Below are 26374 nucleotides of genomic sequence, written 5' to 3'. Positions count from 1 at the left end.
CTTCCCCTTCTTCTCCCTTCCCCCTTCCACCTCCTCCCTTCCCGCTTCCGCCTCCCCCCTTTCCGCCTCCTCCCTTCCCTCTTCCACCACCTCCCCTCATCTCCATTCCCCCTTCTTTTCTCTCCTCTGTGCTCTTCAAAACTCTACTGTATACGTCTCTCTCTCACTCCGTCTTTCTCTCCTGCAAAATCCAGACATATTGGCGCACTTCCTGGTCAAAGGTATAACATTAACATGCCAAGTGGTTAATGCTGCGATATCAGATTTTTATCCCTGGCATTAATATTTCGCGATGAGGAATAACATGGGTGTGTGGTGGGAGAATTGGGTGAAGCAGTCGCCGCCGCCGCCGCCACCGTCACCAGGAAATTACAGAATATTAAGGAGGGAATTTAAGTCCGCCATGTTTAAGAGGTCATATTAGGAGAGAGAGAGAGAGAGAGAGAGAGAGAGAGAGAGAGAGAGTGTTCATGACGATATTGAACCCGTGACCCTGAAGCACAAAGAACATCTCAGTATACAGTACACTGTATGTGTACCTTCCATCACAGCTGTCTTTATTATACATATTTAAGGTTCTCTCCACACACACACACACACACACACACACACGCGAACTGTGACCCCATATGACCCCTTAAATATTATGATGCCAAGGTCAGCAGTTTCCGGTTACGATAATGTTAACAGTTTAAAGGAAAAAGAAGACGTTAAGTGACCTCCTTATGTCAGTTAGCCTTGTTTGGTGGGGGGCCGGGGGGGGGGTGGAGGATGTGGGCGGGGTGGTTATGGGTATGTGGGCTGTAAGGGAAGGTTATGGGTATATGGGCTGTGGGTGGGGTTATGGATGTGGGCTGTGGGTGGGGTTATGGATGTGTGAGCGGTGAGGTTATGATATGAACCTATGGGTGGGGTGGGGTTATGGATGTGGGCTGTGGGTGGGGTTATGGATGCGTGGGCGGTGAGGTTATGATATGAACCTGTGGGCGGTGGGTGGGGTTATGGATGCGTGGGCGGCAGCGTTATGATATAAACCTGTGGGCGGCGGAGTAGAAAGGGAAAGAGTAAAACCTACGTCATAACTTTCTTTTTGTCCAGACATAAAACTTGACTCAATTTTTGCTCCGCTGTGACGGCGGGAGACAGAAGGCGCCCCAACACTGCATGATTTCTTCTACTGACAAGGACAAGCGTGCTATTGGGTAAATTTGTCTGTACATCTGTCTGTCTGTTTTCCTACGCTTGACACCTCTGTCCACGCGTGTGTGTGTGTGTGTGTGTGCGTGTGGGGGAGGAGAGAAGTTCAGGTGTCACTATAATTTCGCGAACATCATGAGTGTGTTTAAGAGAGAAAGAGAAAAATGGCTGGGTGACACACGGGTGAGAGGGCTGGATGGCACACGGGTGAGAGGGCTGGATGGCACACGGGTGAGAGGACTGGATGGCACACGGGTGAGAGGGCTGGGTGACACACGGGTCAAAGGGCTGGGTGTCACGCAGGTAAGAGGGGCTGGGTGACACACGGGTAAGTGGGGCTGGGTGACACGGGTGAGAGGGCTGTGTGACACGCGGGTGAGAGAGCTGGGTTACAAGCAGGTAACAGGGGTTGAGTGACGTGCAGGTAACAGAGGCTGGGTGACACACAGGTAAGAGGGTGCTGGGTGGCATATGGTTGAGAGTACTGTGTGAACCATGGGTGAGAGGGGCAGGGTGACACATATGGGTGAGAGGAGCTGGGTGACACACATGGGTGAGAGGAGCTGGGTGACACACATGGGTGAGAGGGGCTGGGTGACACACGGGTGAGAGCGTTGGGTGCGGAGGCAAGGTATTGATTGGCTACCGCGTCCCCATGAACTCATGTGACGCCACTTGCTGTCCCTCCACACACACAGTACAAAGAAATACTAAGATCCCATCATACCCTATAGTGTGTGACGCCCCTCCTCCTCCACTCCCTCCTCCTCAACTTCCTCCTCCACCTCCACTCCCTCCTCCACTCCCTCCTCCTCCTCCACTCCCTCCTCCACTCCCTCCTCCTCCTCCACTCCCTCCTCCTCCTCCACTCCCTCCTCCTCCTCCTGGACTCCATTATGGACTCACATCACTGTAATCTGATGGCCTCAATGGTGCTCAGAGCGTGTAAGAGTCTCAGACGCTCAAGTATTTGATGATAGGCTACACTGGCCCTTGACGCCACACACTGATCGTTCCAAGAGTTAGCATACTGTTCCCACGAGTGCTGTTAACTACCTCACTTATTGAACGGCCCTTGAGGAGTAGGTGGTGGCCCTTGAGGAGTAGGTGGTGGCCCTTGAGGAGGAGGTGGTGGCCCTTAAGGAAGAGGTAGTGGCCCTTGAGGAGCAGGTGGTGGTGGTCCTTGGGTGTTTTAGAGTGGTATCGACAGAGGTAATTTTTTCATATCGATTCCATAAAATTCTTGAAGTGTGTTGACATGGAGATAATTAGGTGACTAAACACGATGTGATATACTTTGACCTGACCTGACCTGCCCTAACCTAACGCTAAACTAACGCTAAGCTAACCTAACCTAACGCTAACCTAATCTAACCTAACCAACCACCACTTTTGTTATGGTTGGTTAGTTTTCCCCGAGTCGCTTAGGATAATCTTGAAATATTTCAGAGAGAATTTTAACGTAGGACTCACACTCAGGATGTAGAAGGTCAAGGATTTATTGAAATAGGATATCCAACTAGGAAAGGTTCTCTACTGGCCGGGCACGATCACTCAGGTGGAAATAATTTTTTTAAAGGCTTCTGAGTTACAGTAGTTTATGTTATAATTCTAGTAGGGGTTAGGTTAGGTTAGGTTAGGTTAGGTTACTTTTCGTGGATTTTATTTTGTAAATTTTAATTCTTTATGATGTCAAAATAATTCCTTTGATGTATTATTGGTGTAAGTTTATTTCACTTTCTTTATATGTCTGTCTTTCCCTATGTACGTCCAGAGACAGAGACACACACACACACACACACACACGGTCACGCACGCACAATTCTTTATCTTTAATATTGATTTTTTTATTATCACAAATCTCTCTCTCTCTCTCAGCGTCTCCTTTCTCTTCGCTTCCTCTCCTTCCCAACCACCTCCCTTGGCCTTTCTCTCATTTCTCCATTTTCCCTTCCTCCCTTCCTCCTCCTCCTCCCCCGGATGTTCTTCCTGGTACCCAAAGTGTGCATAAGGAGAAGGGAGGAGTCGGCCGCTCCTAGGAAGACATTGATCCACACCCACCCCACCTCTCCCTCTCCACCCAGGTCACACCCTCTCCCTCTTCATCTTCTCCTTCCCCCACCTCCAATCTCCACTCAGGTCACACCCCTCTTCCCCCCTCTTTCATCTTCCTTTCTCCCCACCCTCCACCCCCCTCCACTCAGGTCACACCCCTCTCCCCCCTCTTCATCTTCCTCCCTTCCCCCACCTCCACCCTCCACCCAGGTCACACCCTTCCCTCTTCATCTTCCTTCCCCCCACCCTCCACCTCTCCACCCAGGTCACACTCCCCTTCTTCATCTTCCTCTTCCCCCACCCTCCCTCCACCCAGGTCACACCCCTTCCCCTCTTTCATCTTCCTTCCCCCACCTCCACCCTCCACCCAGGTCACACCCCCTTCCCCTCTTCTATCTTCTCCTTCCCCCCCCCACCCTCCACCCCCCTCCACTCCAGGTCACACCCCTTCCCCTCTTTCATCTTCCTCTTTCCCCCACCTCCACCCCCTCCACCCAGATCACACCCCTTTATTCTTCTTCTTCTTCTCCTCCTCCTCCATCCCTGTTTCACCTGTCCAATTCTTCTTCCACCCCTCCACCCAGGTCACTTCTCCTCAACACCTACCACCCTCCCACCCACTCCTACCAGCATACACCCCCCCACCTCTCACACCCCCTTCTCCTACTCAATCTACACCCAGTCAACACTATTTCTCCTTTCTCCCTCCTCACTCTTCCCTTCTCCCCTCTTCTCCCCTCTACACATACACCCAGGCTACACACACACACCTACACCTCTAAATACACAGCGGGATCTTAATATATACTTCAATACCTGGTTACTTAAAGGTCGGTAAAGATTAAAGAAAAATATTCCTAATAAACATAATTCGGGTGGGTGGGTGGGTGGGTGGGTGAGGGAAGGAGGGTGGGTGGGTGGGTGAGTAAGGGAGGGTGGGTGAGGGAAGGAGGGTGGGTGGGTGTGGTAGGAATTAGCTGGGCGGCAGAGGATGGAAGTTGGCCAATGTAGGATGAGTTACAATGAATGACACAGACAATGAATGACACGTACAATGGATGACACAGACAATGGATGACACGTACAATGGATGACACAGACAATGGATGACACAGATAATGGATGAAACAGGGCACCGGATGGCACCAAAATAGGAAGGTAAAATAGAGATGGTCTTGACCAAACTCCGGGTTATAATCTCAAGACGAAGAAGTAAAGATTAAGAAATATCTTCACGGTGGAAAGACTCTCAGGATTTTTTTAATGAGTTCGACATTTTTAGATCTGTTGAGGTGATTAAAGGAATGAAGTATGAGGTATGAGGTGAATATGAGGTGAATATGAGGTGAGTATGAACAGAGAAACACACACACACACACACACACACCTCACAGTATAACTTGACGATCAGGAAGGATGTCAGTGCCAACTCATGAGGTGAAAAGAGGTGGTAATGATGTCAGTGCCAGTTCATGAGATGATATGAGTGTGCCAGTTACGATAAGTCGGTTAAAGTGGAATCGTAGGTTAACTCAGTGTCCGTGTGAGTGTTGCGTACTTCCCTCCCTCGCCGGGACATTAGAGGGGCGCCGCTCAGAAAACAAAATAAAATTCTAATTACTTTTGTGCCTCACGGAGTAAAAAAAAAAAGTCAATTAAAGTTGTTTTGCAGTAGTTAACTATTATGGTATTATGTTTGTATAACCTAACCTAACCTAACCTAACCTAACCTGACCTGACCTGACCTAACCTAACCTAACCTAACCTGACCTGACCTGACCGAACCTGACCTGACCTAACCTAACCTAACCTAACCTAACCTAACCTGACGAATAAAAAAATAATATACACTCCCTAATGATCAGAAAGTTCTGGCTAATTATGTACTATAACTTTACCACATAGTTGAGGTCGAATAAACTCGCCTACTGTACATTAACCCGCCTACTGTACATTAACCACACATATCCCGCCTACCGTACATTAACCACACATTAACCCGCCTACTGTACATTAACCCGCCTACTGTACATTAACCACATTAACCCGCCTACTGTACACAACCACACATTAACCTGCCTACTGTACATTAACCACATTGGCTCGCTTATCACATAACCACACACATTACCCCGCCACGTACATTAACCACATTAACCCGCCTACTGGCCATTAACCACACATTACCCCGCTTACTGCACATTAACCATTAATATTAACCCCGCTTACTGCACACAATCCACACATTAACCCGCTTACTGTACATTAACCACACATTAACCCGCCTACTGTACATTAACCCGCCTACTGTACATTAACCACACATTAACCCTGACATTAACCACACATTAACCTGCTTACTGTACATTAACCACACATTAACCCGCCTACTGTACATTAACCACACATTAACCCGCCTACTGTACATTAACCACACATTAACCCGCCTACTGTACATTAACCACACATTAACCCTGACATTAACCACACTCTCTCCCCACAACTACTGAAATTACGCGATAGTTAAAAGCATCAATAAAACTAACCACCAATATGAATTAAAATTATAACCCTTTAACAACGTCTTTAACCCATTGAGTACGATGTCGTTAACCCCCTGAGTACATAAGTATCATTGTATTCTAGAAAACATTATATTCCCTGGATTAAGACATAGTACTCAAGCAAAACAGATGATCATTATATTTGAGGGTTAAGACATTGTACTCAAGGTGGTCATGTTATCGTACTCAAGGTGATCATGTTATCGTACTCAAGGGGGCCAAGTACTGTCGTCTCTAGCTTGGTGTGTGTCTCATTATACCACCAGGCTGAACACACACACACACACACACATGCACACACACACACACACACACACACACACAATAATAATAATAATAATAATATCATCAATAAGTCAATAATAACTAATTTCCCTCCTTCTTCTTGGTACAGTATATCACCACTTATCACCTCCACCTATCACACCATCCGGTTCCTTCTACCACACCATCACTCCCTACCACCAATTAATCATCATCCTTCCCTTCAGCTTGAGATTCTTGGACGAAAATAAAACCCCTTAACACCCCAGGAAGAGAGAGAGAGAGAGAGTTTCATCTCAAAATATTTCTTCATCATATTGCCCCTTTCACCAAAACTGGTTCCATCACACACACACACACACACTCTCCAACTCAAGAATTACCGGCAGCTTATCGGATAACAGCCTCGAGTGAGATTTTTGTTTTTTGTTTTGTTTTCGGTCTTCAGAATGAGTGAGATCCAGCAAGTTTAGCAGATTTTGTTTTCTTTCTGGTAAACAATCCATGAACTTCTTCCTTCAGTGTATCGTCATCTCACCTGCAGCTATTTTCGTCTTGATTTTACATATGTTAAAACCAGAGGGATATTTGGATCACCTGAAGATTTGACACCCCAGCTTGTTTCACCTGAAGATTTATAGTCATAATGCTAACCTAACCTTATTTAACATATCTTGACTCTCACTTAACTAACCTAACTTAACCTAACACTAACCTAACGTTAAACAAACCTAATAGGCTAACACTAACTCAACCTAATACTAACTTAAAACCTAACCTAACACTAATTTAAAACTTAACCAAATACCAACACCAGCACTAAACCAAACTACCATCAACCTAGACTTAAACTAACCAAATACTATCATCAACACTAACTTTAACCTAACACTAACCTAACCAAATACTAACATCAACACTAACATTACCCTAACACTAACCTAACCAAATACTAACATCAAAGCTAACATTAACCTAACACTAACCTAACCAAATACTAACATCAACACCTTCAACATTAACCTAACACTAACCTAACCAAATACTAACATCAACACTAACATTAACCTAACACTAACCTAACCAAATACTAACATCAACACTAACATTAACCTAACACTAACCTAACCACTAACATCAACACTAACATTAACCTAACACTAACCTAACCAACAACAACATCAACACTAAATATTAACCTAACACTAACCTAACCAAATACTAACATCAACACTCAACATTAACCTAACACTAACCTAACCAAATACTAACATCAACACTAACATTAACCTAACACTAACATCAACACTAACATTAACCTAACACTAACCTAACTCAAACCTACGAATAAAATATAAATAAAAAGTGTTTCAAAGCCACACAAATGTTTACAATAGTGACGTTAGGAGCTGCCGTGTCTGACCCCTTTACAGTATCCTCCGGGAAACTCCTCAATGGCGTGATGCCTCAATGAAAACATCTCGCTGCTGATAAATCTTCCTCTTAAGAAGAAACGACAACGCCACGACCTCATTTCTTTTTTTTATTTTGCAACGACCCCAACGACCCTGAGAGAGAGTATCGACTTTCTGCATTTTGAGAGACAGGGTTCTCTTCTGTATCTTGAGACACAGCAACGAGCCTTCTGTAATTTCAGAGACAACAACGACCTTCTGTATCCTGAGAGACAGCAATGACTTCAAGAACCTCTGTCTTCTGGAAAACGACCCCAGGCAACGACAATTCCCACGATACATTGGTGACGACACCTGTATCACATAAGGCCTTAAGAATCTTGTATCGGTACAGGACACAGAGGATACCTGTATCTCCTAAAGAAACATGGGCTTTAAAACACCCTGTATCTCACGAGGACACATACCCCCCCTAAGACACTTGTATCACCAGAGGATACATGTATAGGCTCCAGGAGGAATCACAGCGTAAGAAAGGGTTGTATTCGCGTCAGGAAGGAAGGAGTGCAGTTTCAATTTAACTTCTGACCGTAAAAGTATGTTAGGTGGAGGTGTGTGGTGTGCGTGTGCGTGTGCGTGTGTGTGTGTGTGTGTGTGTGTGCGTGTGCGTGTGTGTGTGTGTGTCCCTTCCTAGAAAACGCTATTTACTTGGGCAAATAAACGCACTCATTTTTTTTTTTAACTTTTGTTGGATGAATAAAGTTTTCTTCCTTTGAGATGTAGTGAAAGTTTATCTCCTTGATGTAGTGAAGACGTGTGTGGGCATTACTTAAAACCAAGGGAATGCAATTTACATTTTTTTCTTCTTTTTCTTCATTAGCTCAAGTGAAGATATGAAGAAATCTCGGAAGAAAAAAAAAGTTAAGAAATATGCAAGTGAGCGAAACTTTTTTTTTAATTCGTTACCTCAAGACGAAAAAATACACTGATATATAAAAGAAAAAATGAATAAAAGAATAAAAACAAGACGCCACCAAAGAAAAAAATTTAAATAAACAATAATAAAAAAAACTATTTTCCTGTTTACGGCAAAAAAAGAAAAAAAAAGAAAGAAAGAATGTATTTGTGAATGGAGCAGATGATGTCAGGATACAATGACCTCCCCCCCCCCCACCTTACCCTCACCACCACCACCACCAGCAGCAGGAGGAGGAGTAGGAGGAGGTGGTGAGGAGGAGGAGGAAAAGCCCCGTTCTGGCTATTCACGTCTCCTCCAGGAAGGTCTCCCGTGGGTCTTCTTCTGCTTCTTCTTCTTCTTCTTCTAGTTCTTCTTCTTCTTCTTCTTCTTCTTCTTATTCTTCTTCTTCTTCTTCTCCAACACCCAGGAAATGGTTATACCTACGACAGGAAGTTCTTCACCCAGGGAAAACTCTACAGCCTTCCTCTCTATGTTTCCGTCAAGGATGTGGCTCCTGTATCATTCATTCATTCATTCATTCACTCATGGCTTCCCTTGTGTGATCCTTATAAGTGTTTGTCTTGTTTAAGTTTTTGTGTTATTGTTGTTTTATCTCGGTGTTGTTTGTGTTTGTTTTGGGGGGGGGGGGCAATTCTCTCTTCCTTATTTTCTTCCTCCCCTTTTTCTCTTAATTTTGTCCTTACCGTTTCTTAATTTCCGTTCTTGTCATTTACATTCGGCTCTTCCATATTTGTGTTTTGCTTCATGAGACTAAGAAACACAAGGACACAGTTTGACAATTAAGATTATTCTAAAATATAAACTTAAATGAATCCCAAATCAAATATTAACACCATGCTATCGGTACAAGATAAGAGAGGAAGCTTCAAACCATTGTAAATCACACGTACCGTTGGTAAACTTTAACCAATAACAAAATAAAAACAAGAGAAAAACAGAAGAAAACGGAGAAAATGTAAAATTTATCCAGTCTTGCCTGTGATTGGTTCCTGGGACAGAGTGACAGGGAGGCAATGTTTACCTGTGTAACGTCACGGCCAACCATCTGCCACCAGGAACACAAGAGACACTAGTGTGATTCTCTCGCCAACACCTACATCAGCCTCAGGGTCAGGGGGGTATAGAAGTGCTCTCTACTCACAACAAAAACACGTTCCTTAGACTCATATATTTAACACATACATGTATACTCATATCATTCACACACATATAGACATTCTTACACACACACACACACACACACATACCGATGCATTCATAGCTTTATCTTCCTCTAACCTGTCTTGATCTTGCCAATTTTCATAATTTTCTCAATCATTTCTCTCATTATCCTCATCTTCGTGTATCGTTATCCCCAACTCTCCACCACACCTCTCCTCCTCCTCCTTTCCCTCCCCATCACCATCCCCCACCCCCATCTTCCTCCTCCTTTCCCATCCCCCTCTTCCCCATCCTCCTCCTCCTCCCCCTCCCCTCCTCCTACCCTACAATGACATTCCACATCACTCCCCCTCACTGTGCGTTCCTCTTCAGCAGAAAATAAAAGTCCCCTTCAAACTATTTACATTAAAACTCTCTGACATTGTGACCACGAGCCTGACAACCAACGTGGTGGAAATGTTATGAAGTGACGAGAGGAAATTCTCCCCTAAAACAGATAAAACACTTAAAAGAAATAGATAAAAACACTATTTTCTCCCACATGGATTCTGAAAACACAGACAGACAGAGAGACAGACAGAGAGACAGACAGAGAGACAGACAGACAGACACTTTAGATAAAAAAACCTAACTTAACCACATTTATTTCCAAACATTTTAAAGAGCCCAGCCAGGATACTACTTTCTTGCAAATTGATACAAAATGAAAAAAAAAATTCGAAACTATAAATGAAGTAAAATGAAGAGGAAACTAATTGAGAAAAAAAAACTCGAAACTCCGATTACTTAAGGTCACGATCTTACTAAAACGATCTTCCGAACGCCAGATTTCAATACTAAAGTGAAGTGAAAAGATCCGAGCACCTAAAATACGAATTTCAAACACCGGATTATTTGAAGCTTCCAACACTTGAGAAAAAAAATAAATCAAATTGAAGTTCTCGTTTCTTATAACCCTGTGAGTCGAAGGTTCAAAGACTGCTTCAAGTAGGTGCCACCATTTTACCTCCAAGGGTCTGAGTCGAATCTTAATCGATAAAAATAACAGATGGATTAAGACGTCGAATCCTCAAAAAAACAAAAAAACATCGAAGCCATAAACAAACCCTAAACAAAAACAAAAACAAACCACCAACGTATCGAAGCCCCACAATCTAAGAAAGTCCGAGAGGGGGAGGGATGGAAGGGGGAAGGGGGGGAATGGGGAAGGGGAACAACAGCAACAAGGCCACTCATCCACCTCAACTCTTTCTCTCACACCAGTACACAAAATTAACCCAGAGGAGAAAAATTGTTTTGGCCCCGCGTCCTTAAATACACACAATAACAAGCCATCAACAGCACCACCAGGGACAAAGGCTACCGTTAACCACCATTTATCCACCAAATACGACCCAGACATGTAAACAAAAGGGTGGGATGGGGGTGGGGGGATCAGGTGAGTTTATACCGAGATTAAAAAAAAAAAAAGTATGGGAAATGGGGCGTTTGTTTACCTATGACTTCAATCTTATCCTGTATGGGGACCTGGCATAATGTACTTCTTCCTTCCACCTCTCTCCTTCCTTCCTCCTCCCGTCCCCCGCTCAATCTATATCCCATTTTTCCTCGCTTACGCACACTCACTCCATCCTCCTCCCTCATCTGCACTCTCCCTCACCTCTATCCTCCCTCCTCATTTCCTTCACTCAATCACTCCTCCATCCTCCTCCCTTAACACCAATCCCTCCTGTCTCCCTCCCCTTGCATCTTCCTACTATCCTCCTTTCCTCCCAACCCACCCCTCTCATTCTTTCCCTGTTCTTTCCCTCCACCTTCCTTCCCATTCCCTTTTCCTCCGTCAACACCACCCCCACCCCACCCCCACCCCCCACGTCAGAGCTCGCCGACCAATCAACGCCCGGGAATATCAAAGAACATCAATAACGTTTACCAGATGTCAAAGGTCACAACCCACGCCACCAGAGAACAGGGGGGGGAGACGGTGGGGGAGGGGAGGGGGATGACCATGGGAGGGAGATGATGATGATGATGATGATGATGATGATGATGACTTAGGAGAGAGAGAGAGAGAGAGAATATGGAATAAAAAATAAAATTAAATAAGACACAAATATAAGAAATATTAAAATAGCGTAAATATTGTAAAGAGGCGAAAACATCGAAAGAAATAGTGGAATTATAAACGCAGAAAAAAAATAAAACGTAAATTATATTAATACAAGAAACTTCGTGAAAATAAAGCATAAAATGTGTAAATAAAAACAAACACAAGCAAAAACAACCAATAAAAACAGTCCTTTGTAAAAAAAAATAATTAAGAGAAAAGGTAATAATAACGAGAAATGCGACAAGGGAAAACGAGCTAGAACGCACATAGAGGAAGACAGATGGCGCTCAAAACAATAACAACAGTGGGGGTGTAAATGGCCGACTGTTGGATGATAATATGGTGAGCGTTGTGTTAGATATGTGAAGACGGCATATATGTGGGTTAATGGCTAAATAAGAGACGCTGACAATACAAAATAATAGAGATAGAGACCTTCCTCGCTTATTTTGATGATTAAACCACAGAGGTACAAATTAGGCTGTTTAATCTACAGGTGATATTTAACATGGCCAACTGCTGATACGTAGATATTATCACTGTATGTTGTATGGGTGAATACATCAGCATGTATACTGTATGGGTAAGTATGTTACCTTAACCCTCAGTCATAAGGGAAAATATTATTGGTGGAGGTGATAAGGAATTCTGACGATAAACATTATGGTATTAGTGATTATTATATGGTAAAGGTGAGAGATAGGCAGGTTAATGATATGAGGATAGGTGAGAGATACAGAGATAAGGGAGAGAGAACTAAGGTGTGTTAGGAAGGGAAGGTAGATAAGGTGTGTTAGGGAGGGAGAGACAACAAAGGCGAATAAGTGACAAGGAGAACTAAGGTTTACAAAGGAGAACAAGGGCGTGCAAGTGAGGGAGGGAGAACAAGGGTGTGCAAGTGAGGGAGGGAGAACAAGGGTATGCAAGTGAGGAGGGAGAACAAGTGTGTGAGGAGGAGAGAGAGAGAGAGAGAGAGAGAGAGAGAGAGAGAGAGAGAGAGAGACTGTTCACGCCCCGGCTGGCCACTCTTAAAGAAGACAGCTCCTCCACTCTCCTGAAGCCGCGAGAGTCCAACCTTTGTCTGGGAAATATTAACTATTCAGTCATAGGTAGATTATATGACTCTTGTGTGACTTATAATGACAAGTAGATGATGTAGGCTGAATGATGATATAGATAACGCCAATACACAAACTCTCACACACACACACACACACACAAAGACTCGCACAGATACACACAGATACGCACACTTACACACACTTACAAAGGCAAACAATACCGTACAATCTAACTTAAACAACGAGATACACTGAGAGAGAGAGAGAGAGAGAGAGAGAGAGAGAGAGAGAGAGAGAGAGAGAGAGAGAGAGAGAGAGAGAGACTCAACACACAAACGTAACAAAGGAAGATGAAAGACAACACGTCACTCCTACAACATGATACATACAGGTTGTGACATGTTCTGTTCTATCACGTTACGATATATCATATAACGTGTGGTCATTTAGGCAGAAGATAACGAGGATAACGTTACGATAGCCGAAGAATAACATCAGGGAGGATATTTAAACCTAACCAAATATTAACCAATCAATAAGATAACATTGCGATGTTATTACTATTACTACTACCACCACCACCACCACCACCACTACTACTATTGCTACTACTACTACTACTATCATCAACTAGTGACTACACTATTGCTGTCATTACATGTCTACCACCATCACTGCCAATATCAGAGACACCATTAATAACACCAACAGTACTAGTAATAGCAGTACAGGTGCCACTACCAACACTGCCACCATATTACATCACCACACACCACCACACACCACACACTACACCGCCACACACCACACACTACACCGCCACACACCACAGCGACGGGGCGAGTAAAGCTGAAAGCAGTAGCAACGCGGAAGCAACAGCCGAGGCTTCATTGTACAAGCAATATAAACAGCAGCCCCGAGGACATGGTGCCAACGAGTGTGGGGTGAGGTGCTAGTGGGTGGAACGGGGCGGGGCGGGGGTGTAGAGTGGGGGAGGAGAGTAAAAGTGAGTGGTCTGGGGCGGAAGAAAGTGTGATGGGGTTATCTGGGGAAGATCGGGGAGGGTGGGGGAATAAATGTTAGTAGTCTAGGGAAAGAAAAGTGGTGTGGAAGTCGTCTGGGGTGATTCTCTGGGGTTGTGACCTGGAGTAATGATTAAGAATAAGGGTCAGGATCTTAGGGAAGGGGGTATGGAGAAGTAGTTTGGTGGGGAGGGCATGCTGGTGTTAAGTGTGAGGAGGGAAGAACAGAAGAACATAAGAAATAGAGGGAAACAGCAGCGGGTCTATTGGCCTATATTTGACAGCCTCTGTTTACACCCAACCCCCTATGTCTTGCTATCCAGGGGTAGGGGCTTGGGGGTGGTATGCGTGGAGAGGTTAGTGGACGATTTAATGTATGCGGTGGGAGGGGGGGGCAAGGAAGTGGGGGGGTTTCAGGGTACAGTATTTAAGGGTGGGGCTCTGAGGACATTTAAGGAGGCCTCTGGGGCAGTAAGCTTAGGGGTGGGGCTCTGGGGGCATTTACAAGTGGGGCCTAGGGCAGCATTAAGGGGTGGGGCCCTGGGGCAGCATGCATGAGGGGGCTCTGGGGGCAGCATTTAAGGGGTTGGGGTTCAGCGCATTTATGGGTGGGCTCTAGGGCAGCATTTAAGGGGTGGGCCTGGGGCAGTGTTCAAGGGGTGGGGCCTGGGGGCAGATTTAAGGGGTGGGGCCTAAAGGCATTTATGTAATCTATGACATTTAAGGGTGGGGCCTGGGGGCAGGTTTAAGGGGTAATGAGGCATTCGGGGAACAACCTAGTATTCCCATCACCAGCAGCAGCTGCGGTGTTGTAACCAAGGCAACTAGGTGAGTAGCGTGAAGCACCCAGGTAGCCACAGTGAGTACACTGGTAGGCGTGGCTCAGCTTACTGTAGGAGGAGTCGAGGAGGTGTATAAGGAAGCACGGGGGTTGGGTATGACTCACTGGTGCTAGGGAACAAAGGTGATGTGGGTGGTGTGTGTGTGTGTGTGTGTGTGTGTGTGTGTGTGTGTGTGTGTGTGTGTGTGTACAGTGCCCTGTCAAATGTTTACTGAAATCTTGACTGAGTGCCACTTGAGTTCCATTACTTGTCTACTCACAAAACACCTGTGTACACGCCCCTCTTTCACTACGTTTCCGAGAACATTTTTATAAGGGTATAGTATACTGTATGTGTAAAAGCGTATGTGTTTACGTTTATGTACGCACATGAGCTTGGGTGTGTACGTATGCCTCGCCTATGTAAACATGTGCAATTGTGTACATCCGCAAGTGTGTGTGTGTGTGTGTGTGTGTGTGTGTGTGTGTGTGTGTGTGTGTGTGTGTGTGTGTGTGTGTGTGTGTGTGTGTGTGTGTGTGTGTGTGTTCTTCACCCACACAGATAAACAAGACACTCAACTGTTAACACGCATCTAGTCACCTGATTATACAAGTGATAAGGTTTGCATTGCGACGTTCTCCTCCCCACACCTTCCTCTCCCCACACCCCACACCTTCCTCTCCCCACACCCTTCCTTCCTCTACATTCCTCTTCCCTCCACCTTCCCCTCCCCTCATCTACCTCTCCCCTCCCTTCCTCTCTCTCTTCCTCTCCCCCTCCTCTTTCCCCTCTCCCTTGGTCCCCTCTCCCAGAATTAATGGATTTCACGTTTTCCAATCTTCAAGACGGTAAAAGTTTGTCGGGAGGAGAGAGAGCGAACAATAGAGAGGGTTATGATGATGGAGATGCGGTGAGAGGTAGAAGGAGGGAGGGAGTGAGGGAGACTGGCTGAAGTTCTGTATATATTACCACGAGAGACAGAATCAATGAGGCGTAGACGCAACTGAACCCTTGTCACAACTTACAGGGTAGGTTAGGTTAGGTTAGGTTAGGTTAGGTTAGGTTAGGTTAGGTTAGGTTAGGTTAGCTTAGGTTAGGACAGGTTAGGTCAGGACAGGTTAGATCAGGACAGGTTAGGTCAGGACAGGTTAGGTCAGGACAGGTTAGGTCAGGACAGGTTAGGTTAGGTTAGGTTGATCGTTAATGTTCCGATATCGTGACGTTATCATCTGCCTAAAAGCACACTAAACTATGACACACACACACACACACACACACACACACACACACGCGCGCGCTGCCATATGAACGTGAGAATGGAGGAAACTGCAGCGGGCCTATTGGTCCATACTGGGAAGTCCCGTTTACACCCAACCCCTATTGCTCATATATCCATCCAACCTATATTTGAAGCTTCCCGGCGTGTTAGAGTTAATGATGATGTTTGGTAACTTGTTCCACTCATCCACTATTCTATTTCCAAACCAGTGTTTACCTATCTCACATATGCCATTAAATAGTCACAGTTTCTCTTTAATAATTTAACAAACATATACAAACTAAACCAAACTTTCTTAACTACAATACTGTAAGAGTAACCTTAACGTCAATGTTTTCTGCAAACTGTGCTGCAACATTAATGACCAACATCCTCCTTCTTGTTTACATGAGAGCAGCGTGGGTATGTAAACAGGTTAGTACTGATATGTCTGGTTGATGCCTTTATTAAGTAACTATGACTACACGAGAAAAACAACAACAACAACCCTAAACTGGAAACTTAAAAGATGAAACTAACAATACTAGAAATAAAAACATGTACCCATATATCGACTAACTATCGCAAACACTCGGGAGTCATATTGCAAAATGTCAAACAAACAATACAAAAAAAAAAATTACATCAACTCGAAATTATAAAAAAGAAAAAAAAATCTAAATTGAATTACAAAAAAAAAAAACCCTAAAAAACAAAATATATTTAACTACATCCACTGGCAATTTCGATGGCTTAGACCTGACACACCGAGAACTAACAACTGGGAAAAAAATAAATAAAAGTTTTTTCTCTCACTTTGTTCATCAAGTTAGAAGATCTCGGACACACACACACACACACACACACACACACACACACACACACACACACTCCATCATCCTCCCCCCCTCCAACTCTTCCTGTTCTAATTATAAACCAGAAGATTATAAAAGTCTGGATTTCTTCTGTTTCCCAAGAGTCATAGAAGTGTCGGCTGTGTCAAATGTATTAGAGTCGAGATCTATACGACTAAGCCAGGGGGATACTGACCGTGTGGGAGGAAGAGAGAGTCCAGCGAGGTGAGAGGAGGAGGAAAGGAGAAGACTGGGAAAGAAAAGGAGAGGAGGCGGCATGGAGAAGAAGGAGTAAGAGGAAGAGGTGGAAGGGAGAGACAGATGGTTCTGGTGGATGAGTGGAGGGGAGAGACAGATGGTACTGGTGGATGAGTGGAGGGGAGAGACAGATGGTGCTGGTGGATGAGTGGAGGGGAGAGACAGATGGTTCTGGTGGATGAGTGGAGGGAGAGACAGATGGACTGGTGGATGAGTGGAGGGAGAGACAGATGGTTCTGGTGGATGAGTGGAGGGAGAGACAGATGGTGCTGGATGAGTGGACGGGAGAGACAGATGGTACTGGTGGATGAGTGGAGGGAGAGACAGATGGTTCTGGTGGATGAGTGGAGGGGAGAGACAGATGGTGCTGGTGGATGAGTGGAGGGGAGAGACAGATGGTGCTGGTGGATGAGTGGAGGGGAGAGACAGATGGTACTGGTGGATGAGTGAGCCACAAGAGGATGTAACAGATGGTGATCCCTACTCCATATTTTTCCCCCAGTCTCCCCTCACGGGATTCTGAGCCGCCCACGTGTTGATGGGAGGCAGAGGGGAAGGATGGGAGGGGAAGGATGAGGGGAAAGGGGAGGGGGGAAGGAGATGCAATGAGGAGGGTTGGTGGGGATGGTCTGTCTACGAGAGAGAGAGAGAGACAGACAGACAGACAAACAGACAGGCATAAAGACAGAGATTCATCAAGACCTTTACGCCTGTCTGTCTCAACCGCAATAACACCTCACCAGGACTGACTCACGAGACAAGACCGAGTGACTCATCATGCAACAGTGACTCAGAGACAATGACTTAACACCCAACAATGATCTTGAGAGAGAGAGAGAGAGAGAGAGAGAGAGAGAGAGAGGGAGAGGAGAGAGAGAGAGAGAGAGAGAGAGGGGGGGAGAGAGAGAGTAATTCTCAAGTGGTCAGCAGGGGTCAGCCTGGTAGGGGTGTCCTATTACTGCCGTTCAATATGGTGCTTCCACTACCTGCTGATGACCTAAGGGAGTGAGAGGGGTAGGGGTGAGGGAGGGGTAAGGGAGAGAGGGGTAGGAGGGTGAGAGGGGTAGGGGTGAGAGGGGGTAGGAGGTGAGAGGGGTAGGGGAGGTGAGAGGGGTAAGGGGGTGAGAGGGGGGGGGGGTGAGAGGGTAGGGGGTGAGAGGGGTAGGGGGGTGAGAGGGGTGGAGAGGGGTGGGGGGTGAGAGGGTAGGGGTGAGAGGGGTGGGGGGTGAGAGGATAGGGGTGAGAGGGGTGGGGGGTGAGAGGGGTAGGGGGTGAGAGGGGTGAGGTGAGAGGGGTAGGGGAGGAGAGGGGTGGGGGTGAGAGGGGTGAAGGTGAGAGGGGTAGGGAGGAGAGAGGTAGGGGTGAGAGGGGTGGGGGGTGAGAGGTAGGGGTAAGAGGGGAAGGTGGTGTGGGTAGGCTAAGGGAGTGTAATGGATAGGTAAGAGGGGTAATGAAAGAGACATGAGAAGGACAGATGAGAGAGACAGGTGAGAGGGACAGGTAAATGGAGAGGATAAGCACAGAGAGAGGGGAATAAGAGGAGAGGACTGAGAGAGAGAGAGAGGAGAGAGAGAGAGAGAGAGAGAGAGAGAGAGAGAGAGAGAGTTAATGGAGGGGAGTAAGGATGAGACGAGGAGAGGGCGAGAGGTGTAGCACTGTGAGAGGAAAACTGAACATTGATTAGGGGAAGAAAGGGAGGAGAGGGAGAAGGGAGATAAGGGAGAGAAGGGAGGAGTCAGAGAGAGATGGGAGGGAAAGGAGGACAGAGAGAGAAAATGGGAAAGGTAAGGAGTAGGTAGGGTGGTAGGGAGAGAGGAGAGGTAGAAAGGGGGAGAGGGGAAGAAAGGGGGATGGGGAAAGGATGAAATTGGTTAGGAAGAAAGAAAGTGAAGTGAGGGATAATGGGGAGAGGAGAAAGAGGGAGATGGAAAAAAGAAGGGAAGAGATGGAAAGGTTGAGAAGGGCAGACGGAAGTAGAGAGAGAGAGAGAGAGAGAGAGAGAGAGAGAGAGAGACAATTTCTGGACCAGAGGCAAGAAATGAGAAATTAAGGTGAGAGGTGGGTGAGAGGTGGGTGAGAGGTGGGTGAGAGGGCAAATGAAGGAGGTCCGGGAGATTAAATATAAACAAGAAAATGGAGAAATTGATGATGACATGGGGAGGTAAGGAGGAGCGCGGTAGAGGGTGTGCACAAGTTCCTGGTTGACAATGACCTCCATCTCTTCGTAAATCCATCCAGCCATTCGTAAATTCATCCATCCGTTCGTAAATCCATCCATCGTTCGTAAACAACTATCGTTCGTAAATCCACCCATCCGTTCTTAAATCCACCCATCCGTTTAATCCATCCGTTCTTAAATCCATCCATCGTTCGTAACCAACATCGACATCATCTTCACACCATCCGTTCGTAAATTCATCCATCCGTTCGTAAATTCATCCATCCGTTCGTAAGTCCATCCATCCGTTCTTAAATCCACCCATCCGTTTTAAATCCATCCATCCGTTCTTAAATCCATCCATCCGTTCGTAAATCCATCCATCCGTTCTTAAATCCACTCATCCACTCGTAAACACACCACACGTCCGTTGGTCCGTCCACTTTTCGGTCATACGTCCATTCGTGTATCTGTTGATTCATTTCTGTGTGTGTGTGTGTGTGTGTCTGTGTGTGTGTGTGTGTGTGTGTGTGTGTGTGTGTGTGTGTCACCTAACTTGGCCTGTGAGGAACTACTTCAGGACCCCATGTGTCTCACCTGCTGATTACAGATAAGAAAAAACATTCACCTCCACATTCACACAGTGTCCTTCGATAAATATTTTCCTCATTAGTGAAATTAAAAACAAATAAGATGAACTTAAGTGGTTGAATTAAGACAAGAACACGCAAATATCTGACAAGAAATAACTTCGTAATTATAATTGAATTGCCTTCACTGGTCAAGATTATGTTTAAAGAAATGAAAATTACCGATGAAAATAACATTGAAATAAAAAATGAGATACCCTATATTTACCTAGACAGCGTACAAGACCCCAAATGTTACCTAGACAGTGTAAGGCACATGTTACCTAGACAGTGTAAAACACACATGTTACCTAGACAGTGTAAAAAGACCCCATATGTTACCTAGACAGTGTAAAACACCCCACATGTTACCTAGACAGTGTAAAAGACCCATATGTTACCTAGACAGTGTAAAAGACCCCATATGTTACCTAGACAGTGTAAAAGACCCCACATGTTCCTAGACAGCATGCAAGACTAAATATTACCTAGACAGTGTAAAAGACCCCATATGTTATCTAGAGAGTGTAAAAGATCCCATATGTTACCTAGAGAGTGTAAAAGATCCCATATGTTACCTAAAGAGTGTAAAAGACCTTATATGTTACCTAGACAGTGTAAAAGACCCCGTATGTTACCCTTATATGTTAACTAGACAGTGTAAAACACCCCACATGTTACCTAGACAGTGTAAAATACCCCATATGTTACTGAACGAGTGTAAAAGACCCCATATGTTACCTAGACAGTGTAAAAGACCCCATGTTACCTAGACAGCATGAGACCCCAAATACCTAGACAGTGTAAAAGACCCCACATGTTATCTAGAGAGTGTAAAAGATCCCATATGTTACTAGAGAGTGTAAAGATCCCATATTTACCTAAGAGATGTAAGACCCTATATATTTACCTAGAGAGTTAAAGAGCCCCGTATGTTACCCTTATATGTTAACTAGACAGTGTAAAACACCCCATATGTTAACTAGACAGTGTAAAAACACATGTTACCTAGACAGTGTAAAATACCCCATATGTTACCTAGGCAGAGTAAAAGACCCCATATGTTACCTAGACAGTGTAAAAGACCCCATATGTTACCTAGACAGAGTAAAAGACCCCATATGTTACCTAGACAGTGTAAAAGACCCCATATGTTACCTAGACAGTGTAAAAGACTCCATATGTTACCTAGACAGTGTAAAAGACCCCATATGTTACCTAGACAGTGTAAAAGACCCCATATGTTACCTAGACAGTGCAAAAGACCCCATATGTTACCTAGATAGCGTCGTTAATACACCCGCTATACCTTGCAGGAGGTAGAGAATGAACCTTTCCTCGATTCATGAGCAACACACAAGGCTCCTCCCGGTACTAAACATAATCCCTGGCGGGCCTCAACCCCTCGTAAAACACATTAACTAATTCCCTCTACGCCAGGTAAACATCGTCCCCATAAAACACAAATTACACTCGAGGATTTTTTTTTATAGCCCCGTGACCATTTTCCACAAGAGAGAAGCAAAAATAGGCTATAATGAAATGGTATTATGAAAATCTTGTTCTGCGTATCGGGTCATTATGGCATTTATCCCTTTTATTGTGTTATTAGAAAGCTCAAACAAAAATAACATTCACGAACTTACTCACTAAATCGCTGTCTTAGATGAAGAAAAAAAAAACATTAAATCAGTTTGACTTTAATCTCTTCCAGATAAAGAAAATAGACCCAAACTCTGCCATCATAAATAATAATAATAAAAATACCTTTCTTTATTTTACGACACCTCAGACCGGAGGAATGTGTGTAGTGTATATAACTGTTGAATGTTGATAACTAGTGTATATATTAAGATAAAATACGCCCGTAGAAACATTATTTGCTGATGCGCAGTAAAACAACTGAACATCAACACCAATAAGACTATCGAACCGCGTAATAAATAACTACATTTCTCTCGTGGTCTTTTGCTCTTCACTATCATCAATATCTGCTACTACTGCTGCTACTGGCTGTCAGGGGTTCATACCTAAAGCCTTTACACTCCCCGGATACATTTTAAAATCAAGTTACGGTTTTGTGATAATGTCTATATGAGGCATTGAAGGAATTTTTTAAAAAGGTAAGTTATGGGTTCATTGTTGGCACGATACATGTGTGTGTGTGTGTGTGTGTGTGTGTGTGTGTGTGTGTGTGTGTGTGTGTGTGTGTGTGTGGACGTTTATAGTGTACATTTGGACGTAAAAAATCAGTTTGATGACAACTTTAACCCTTGAACTGATCGTCAACATATTGTGACGTCAGGACCAACCAATATGGACGAAAACAATAATAATCAACGCTCAAATACCCTATTATGACGTCATGAGTAAACACTGTAGATGTAAACAATAACAACCATCGTTCGTAAACAAAAAAATAATATTTAGGTCAGGTAGAAGAAGTTAACGACGATGAGCGTAGATATTGAAACTTAATAGACCTGTGCTTTATCGGCCATCTCGTGACGCGTGTACAAGTGGGGACAAAATTTCCTGAACATTTCTGGTAACATGTGGCTTCAAGACTCGCGATTTTGACATAATTTTACGTGATTTTTCTTAAACCAGCGTTCACACTTTAAATCAATCAAAAACCAACGTTCACCAGGTATAAACCAATCAAAACCCACCAATTACTCGTTATAAACCAATCACCTGTGACCCATAAGTAAATTCCAGATACTGCCAAATATCCAGAGAATTATGACCGCGTTTCCACCATATGTTGTGTTCCATATGTGTCACTAAAAGGTGTGTTGTGTTCCATATGTGTCACTAAAAGGTGTGTTGTGTTCCATATGTGTCACTAATAGGTGTGTTGTGTTCCATATGTGTCACTAATAGGTGTGTTGTGTTCCATATGTGTCACTAAAAGGTGTGTTGTGTTCCATATGTGTCACTAAAAGGTGTGTTGTGTTCCATATGTGTCACTAAAAGGTGTGTTGTGTTCCATATGTGTCACTAAAAGGTGTGTTGTGTTCCATATGTGTCACTAATAGGTGTGTTGTGTTCCATATGTGTCACTAAAAGGTGTGTTGTGTTCCATATGTGTCACTAAAAGGTGTGTTGTGTTCCATATGTGTCATTAAAAGGTGTGTTGTGCTCCATACGTGTCATGAGGGTGTGTTGTGCTACATGTGTCATCAGAGGGCGTGTTAAGTTCCATATGTGTCGTCAAAGGGTGTGTTGTGCTACATGTGTCGTCATGGTGTGTTGTGTTACATGTGTCGTCATTGTGCCATGTGTCATCAGAGGAGCGTGTTAAGTTCCATATGTGTCGTCAAAGGGTGTGTTGTGCTACATGTGTCGTCATGGTGTGTTGTGTTACATGTGTCGTCATGAGGGTGTGTTATGGTGTGTCAACGTGTACTGTATGTGCTACAAGAGAAAGTGTTTTGTTACATGTATGTGTGTGTGAGAGTGCTGGTGTCGTGTGACAGTCGTATGTTTGTGTATGAGTGTTTGGAAAATGTTTGTATATGATATTTAGTGTATTTATTTAATTAAGTAATGTGTGTGTGTGTGTGTGTGTGTGTGTGTGTGTGTGTGTGTGTCTGTGTGTGTGTGTGTGTCTGTGTGTGTGTGTGTGTGTGTGTGTCTGTGTGTGTGTGTGTGTGTGTGTGTGTGTGTCGTCACCACAACAAAGGCTTACCTGCTACACCAAACACTCCACCACTGCCAGTATTGACTCACCCTGCTGCGCCTCCTCTCCCCTGCGCGCCCTCCTTCCTGTTACCCGCGCCCTCCTTCTCTCCCCACCCCACCTTCTACCTCCCCCCCCCGCGCCCTCCTTCTCTCCCAACCACGCGCCCTCCTTCTCTTTCTCCTCTCCCCACCCCGCGCCCTCCTTGTCCCCCACGCGCCCTCCTTCTCTCCCCACCCCGCGCCTTCTCCTCTCCACCCCCTGCGCCCTCCTTCTCTCCCAACCACGCCCCTCCTTCTCTCCCCACCACGCGCCCTCCTTCTCTCCCCACCCCGCCCCTACCTCTCCCCACCCCTGCGCCCTCCTTGTCTCCCCACCACGCGCCCTCCTTCTCTCTCCCCACCCCTGCGCCTTCACCCCTCCCTCACCCACGCCATCCTCTCCCTCACCCACGCGCCCTGCTTCTCTCCCCCACCACGCGCCCTCCTTCTCTCCCCACCCCTGCGCCCTCCTTCTCCTCCCCCACCACCGCGCCCTCCTTCTCTCCCCACCCGCCCTCCTCTTCTCTCCCCCCCACGCACGCCCTCCTTCTCTCTCCCCACCCGCGCCTTCTTCTCCCCACCCTGCGCCTTCTCACCTCTCCCCACCCCACGCCATCTCCCTCCCACGCCCTCCTTCTCTCCCCACCACGCGCCCTCCTTCTCTCCCCACCCCGCGCCTCCTTCTCTCCCCCACACGCCCCTCCTTCTCCCCCACCACGCGCCCTCCTTCTCTCCCCCACCACGCGCCCTCCTTCTCTCCCACCCATTACTCCACCTGGCCTCACACACAGGACGTACACTCGGGCGTAATATCGTGTGTAATGGCCAGAAATTTTGCTGAGACGTACATCACAACATTCATTATTCAGGAGTGTGTTAGATAAGGCGCGCACACACGAACAAACGGATACACTACACAACCACATTACACACATTATATATATATATATATATATATATATATATATATATATATATATATATATATATATATATATATATATACTGTATTATGGAGTCACCAAAGTTATACCACCGCAAGAACGTCTTCCACCCTCCTTGTCTTACTTCCTTCCTTCCTTCCTTCCTTCCCTCCGTCCGCTCTTCCTTCCTTCCTTCCTTCCTTTCCCTCCTCCTCAATATTCCTCCCCCTTCCATCTACCTCCTCCTCCTGACCTCTGCTCCTTTCTTCTGCTTGAAATATGAATATCCTCCGTACCCGTTATCTATGTCACACCCGCCCCTCTGCCTCTCTCCCATTCCCTGGCCAATCGTTCACTCTCTTCATCCCCGTAATCCCTCACCTCCATCTCCCTAACCAATCCCTCATTTCTCACCCTTGTCAAGCTCTCACGTCCATTACCCTAGCCAATCCCTCACCTCCTTCACCCTAGCTAATCCCTCACCCTTACCTACAAATTTAAAACTCACTGAAGCTCGTCTGAATTAACTCACTACAACATGCCATCAAACGCCCTTCTTCCTCTCTCTCTCTCTCTCTCTCTCTCTCTCTCTCTCTCTTCTCATCCACCTTCAACTCTCTCACCCACTATGTCATCCTCCACCTCCTCCCACTACCACCCACACTCATCCCCACTTATAAAATACCCCACCCCACACACACACACGGGATATAGAAGGCTTGTGGGACCATCGTAAAATAAGACCCAACCATATAAGGCAACATCAGAGAGTCAGAGAGTTAGCAAAGAGTCTAATGTATGTCTTCCACCTCAGACCATATCAGACATTTTATACCTTATGTCTTTTATGTGTCTCTCTCCACCACCACCACCACAAGACTCAATAGGGATTTGTCATATATATTTTGATATGTAAATATTGACCAAATAATACATATATAGAGGAAAATAGATACATATATGGATAAAAGTATACATTTATAGGTGGGAAGGCGTGTAAAGAGGGTGTGGTAGGGGTGTATAGAGGGTGTGGTAGGAGTGTATAGAGGGTGTGGTAGGAGTGTATAGAGGGTGTGGTAGGGGTGTATGGAGGGCGTGTGAGGGCGTGGCAGGGGTAAACAAGAGACGAGATATTCCGACCACGTTTTGGTTGGTGAGGCGACTTAAGGGATTAATGTGTAGTCGTTGTCGTAGTCGTTGTCGTAGTCGTAGTCGTAGTCGTTGTCGTAGTCGTTGTCGTTGTCGGTGGTGATGATGATGCTGGTGATGGTGTTGTGGTAAAGGTTGTAGGCACAGTCGACTGGTGATGACAAGAACAAGAGAAAACAATGACTGGAGACAAGATCACCTGTCAGTATAATTAACAGGTGTGTCAGGTGTAAACATGCGAACGACACCAACGACTATGTAACTCTTAATTAATTATGAAATACTAATAAAAAAAACCAGCCAAATTATATGGTGTATTAAACAGTAAGCGCGCGCACACACACACACACACACACACACACACACACACACACAGAGGCCTAAGGTGGTGAATTTATTTACTTGGCAACTTCTGCACAATTTATAAACAGTGACAACACGCTACGCTGTTTATAAAGAGTTCACTGTAATATTACACTGTGCACTATAACACACTTCACTGTACACTAACAGATACGATAAATCCACACACTAGTCAACATATCCAGAGTTTGAGACAGTGAGAAAAATACTGACGGAATCAGTGCCAAATAGATGAGTCTACGATGAAATAATTTATTAGAGAAAACTTAATATTTCAATTCATTTACAGTCTTCCTGTACCGCCACGTTTTATAAGACTTTACAAATTAACATACAAAATCAACATAAAAGAAACACAACCAGCATCTGTACGGAGTTAGAGGAAATATAATAAAGTATACAGTTGG

Source organism: Homarus americanus, unplaced genomic scaffold (genome assembly GCF_018991925.1).
Source record: "Homarus americanus isolate GMGI-L3 unplaced genomic scaffold, GMGI_Hamer_2.0 scaffold50165, whole genome shotgun sequence".
Lineage (NCBI taxonomy): Eukaryota > Metazoa > Arthropoda > Malacostraca > Decapoda > Nephropidae > Homarus > Homarus americanus.
This window is presented reverse-complemented; position numbering follows the sequence as displayed.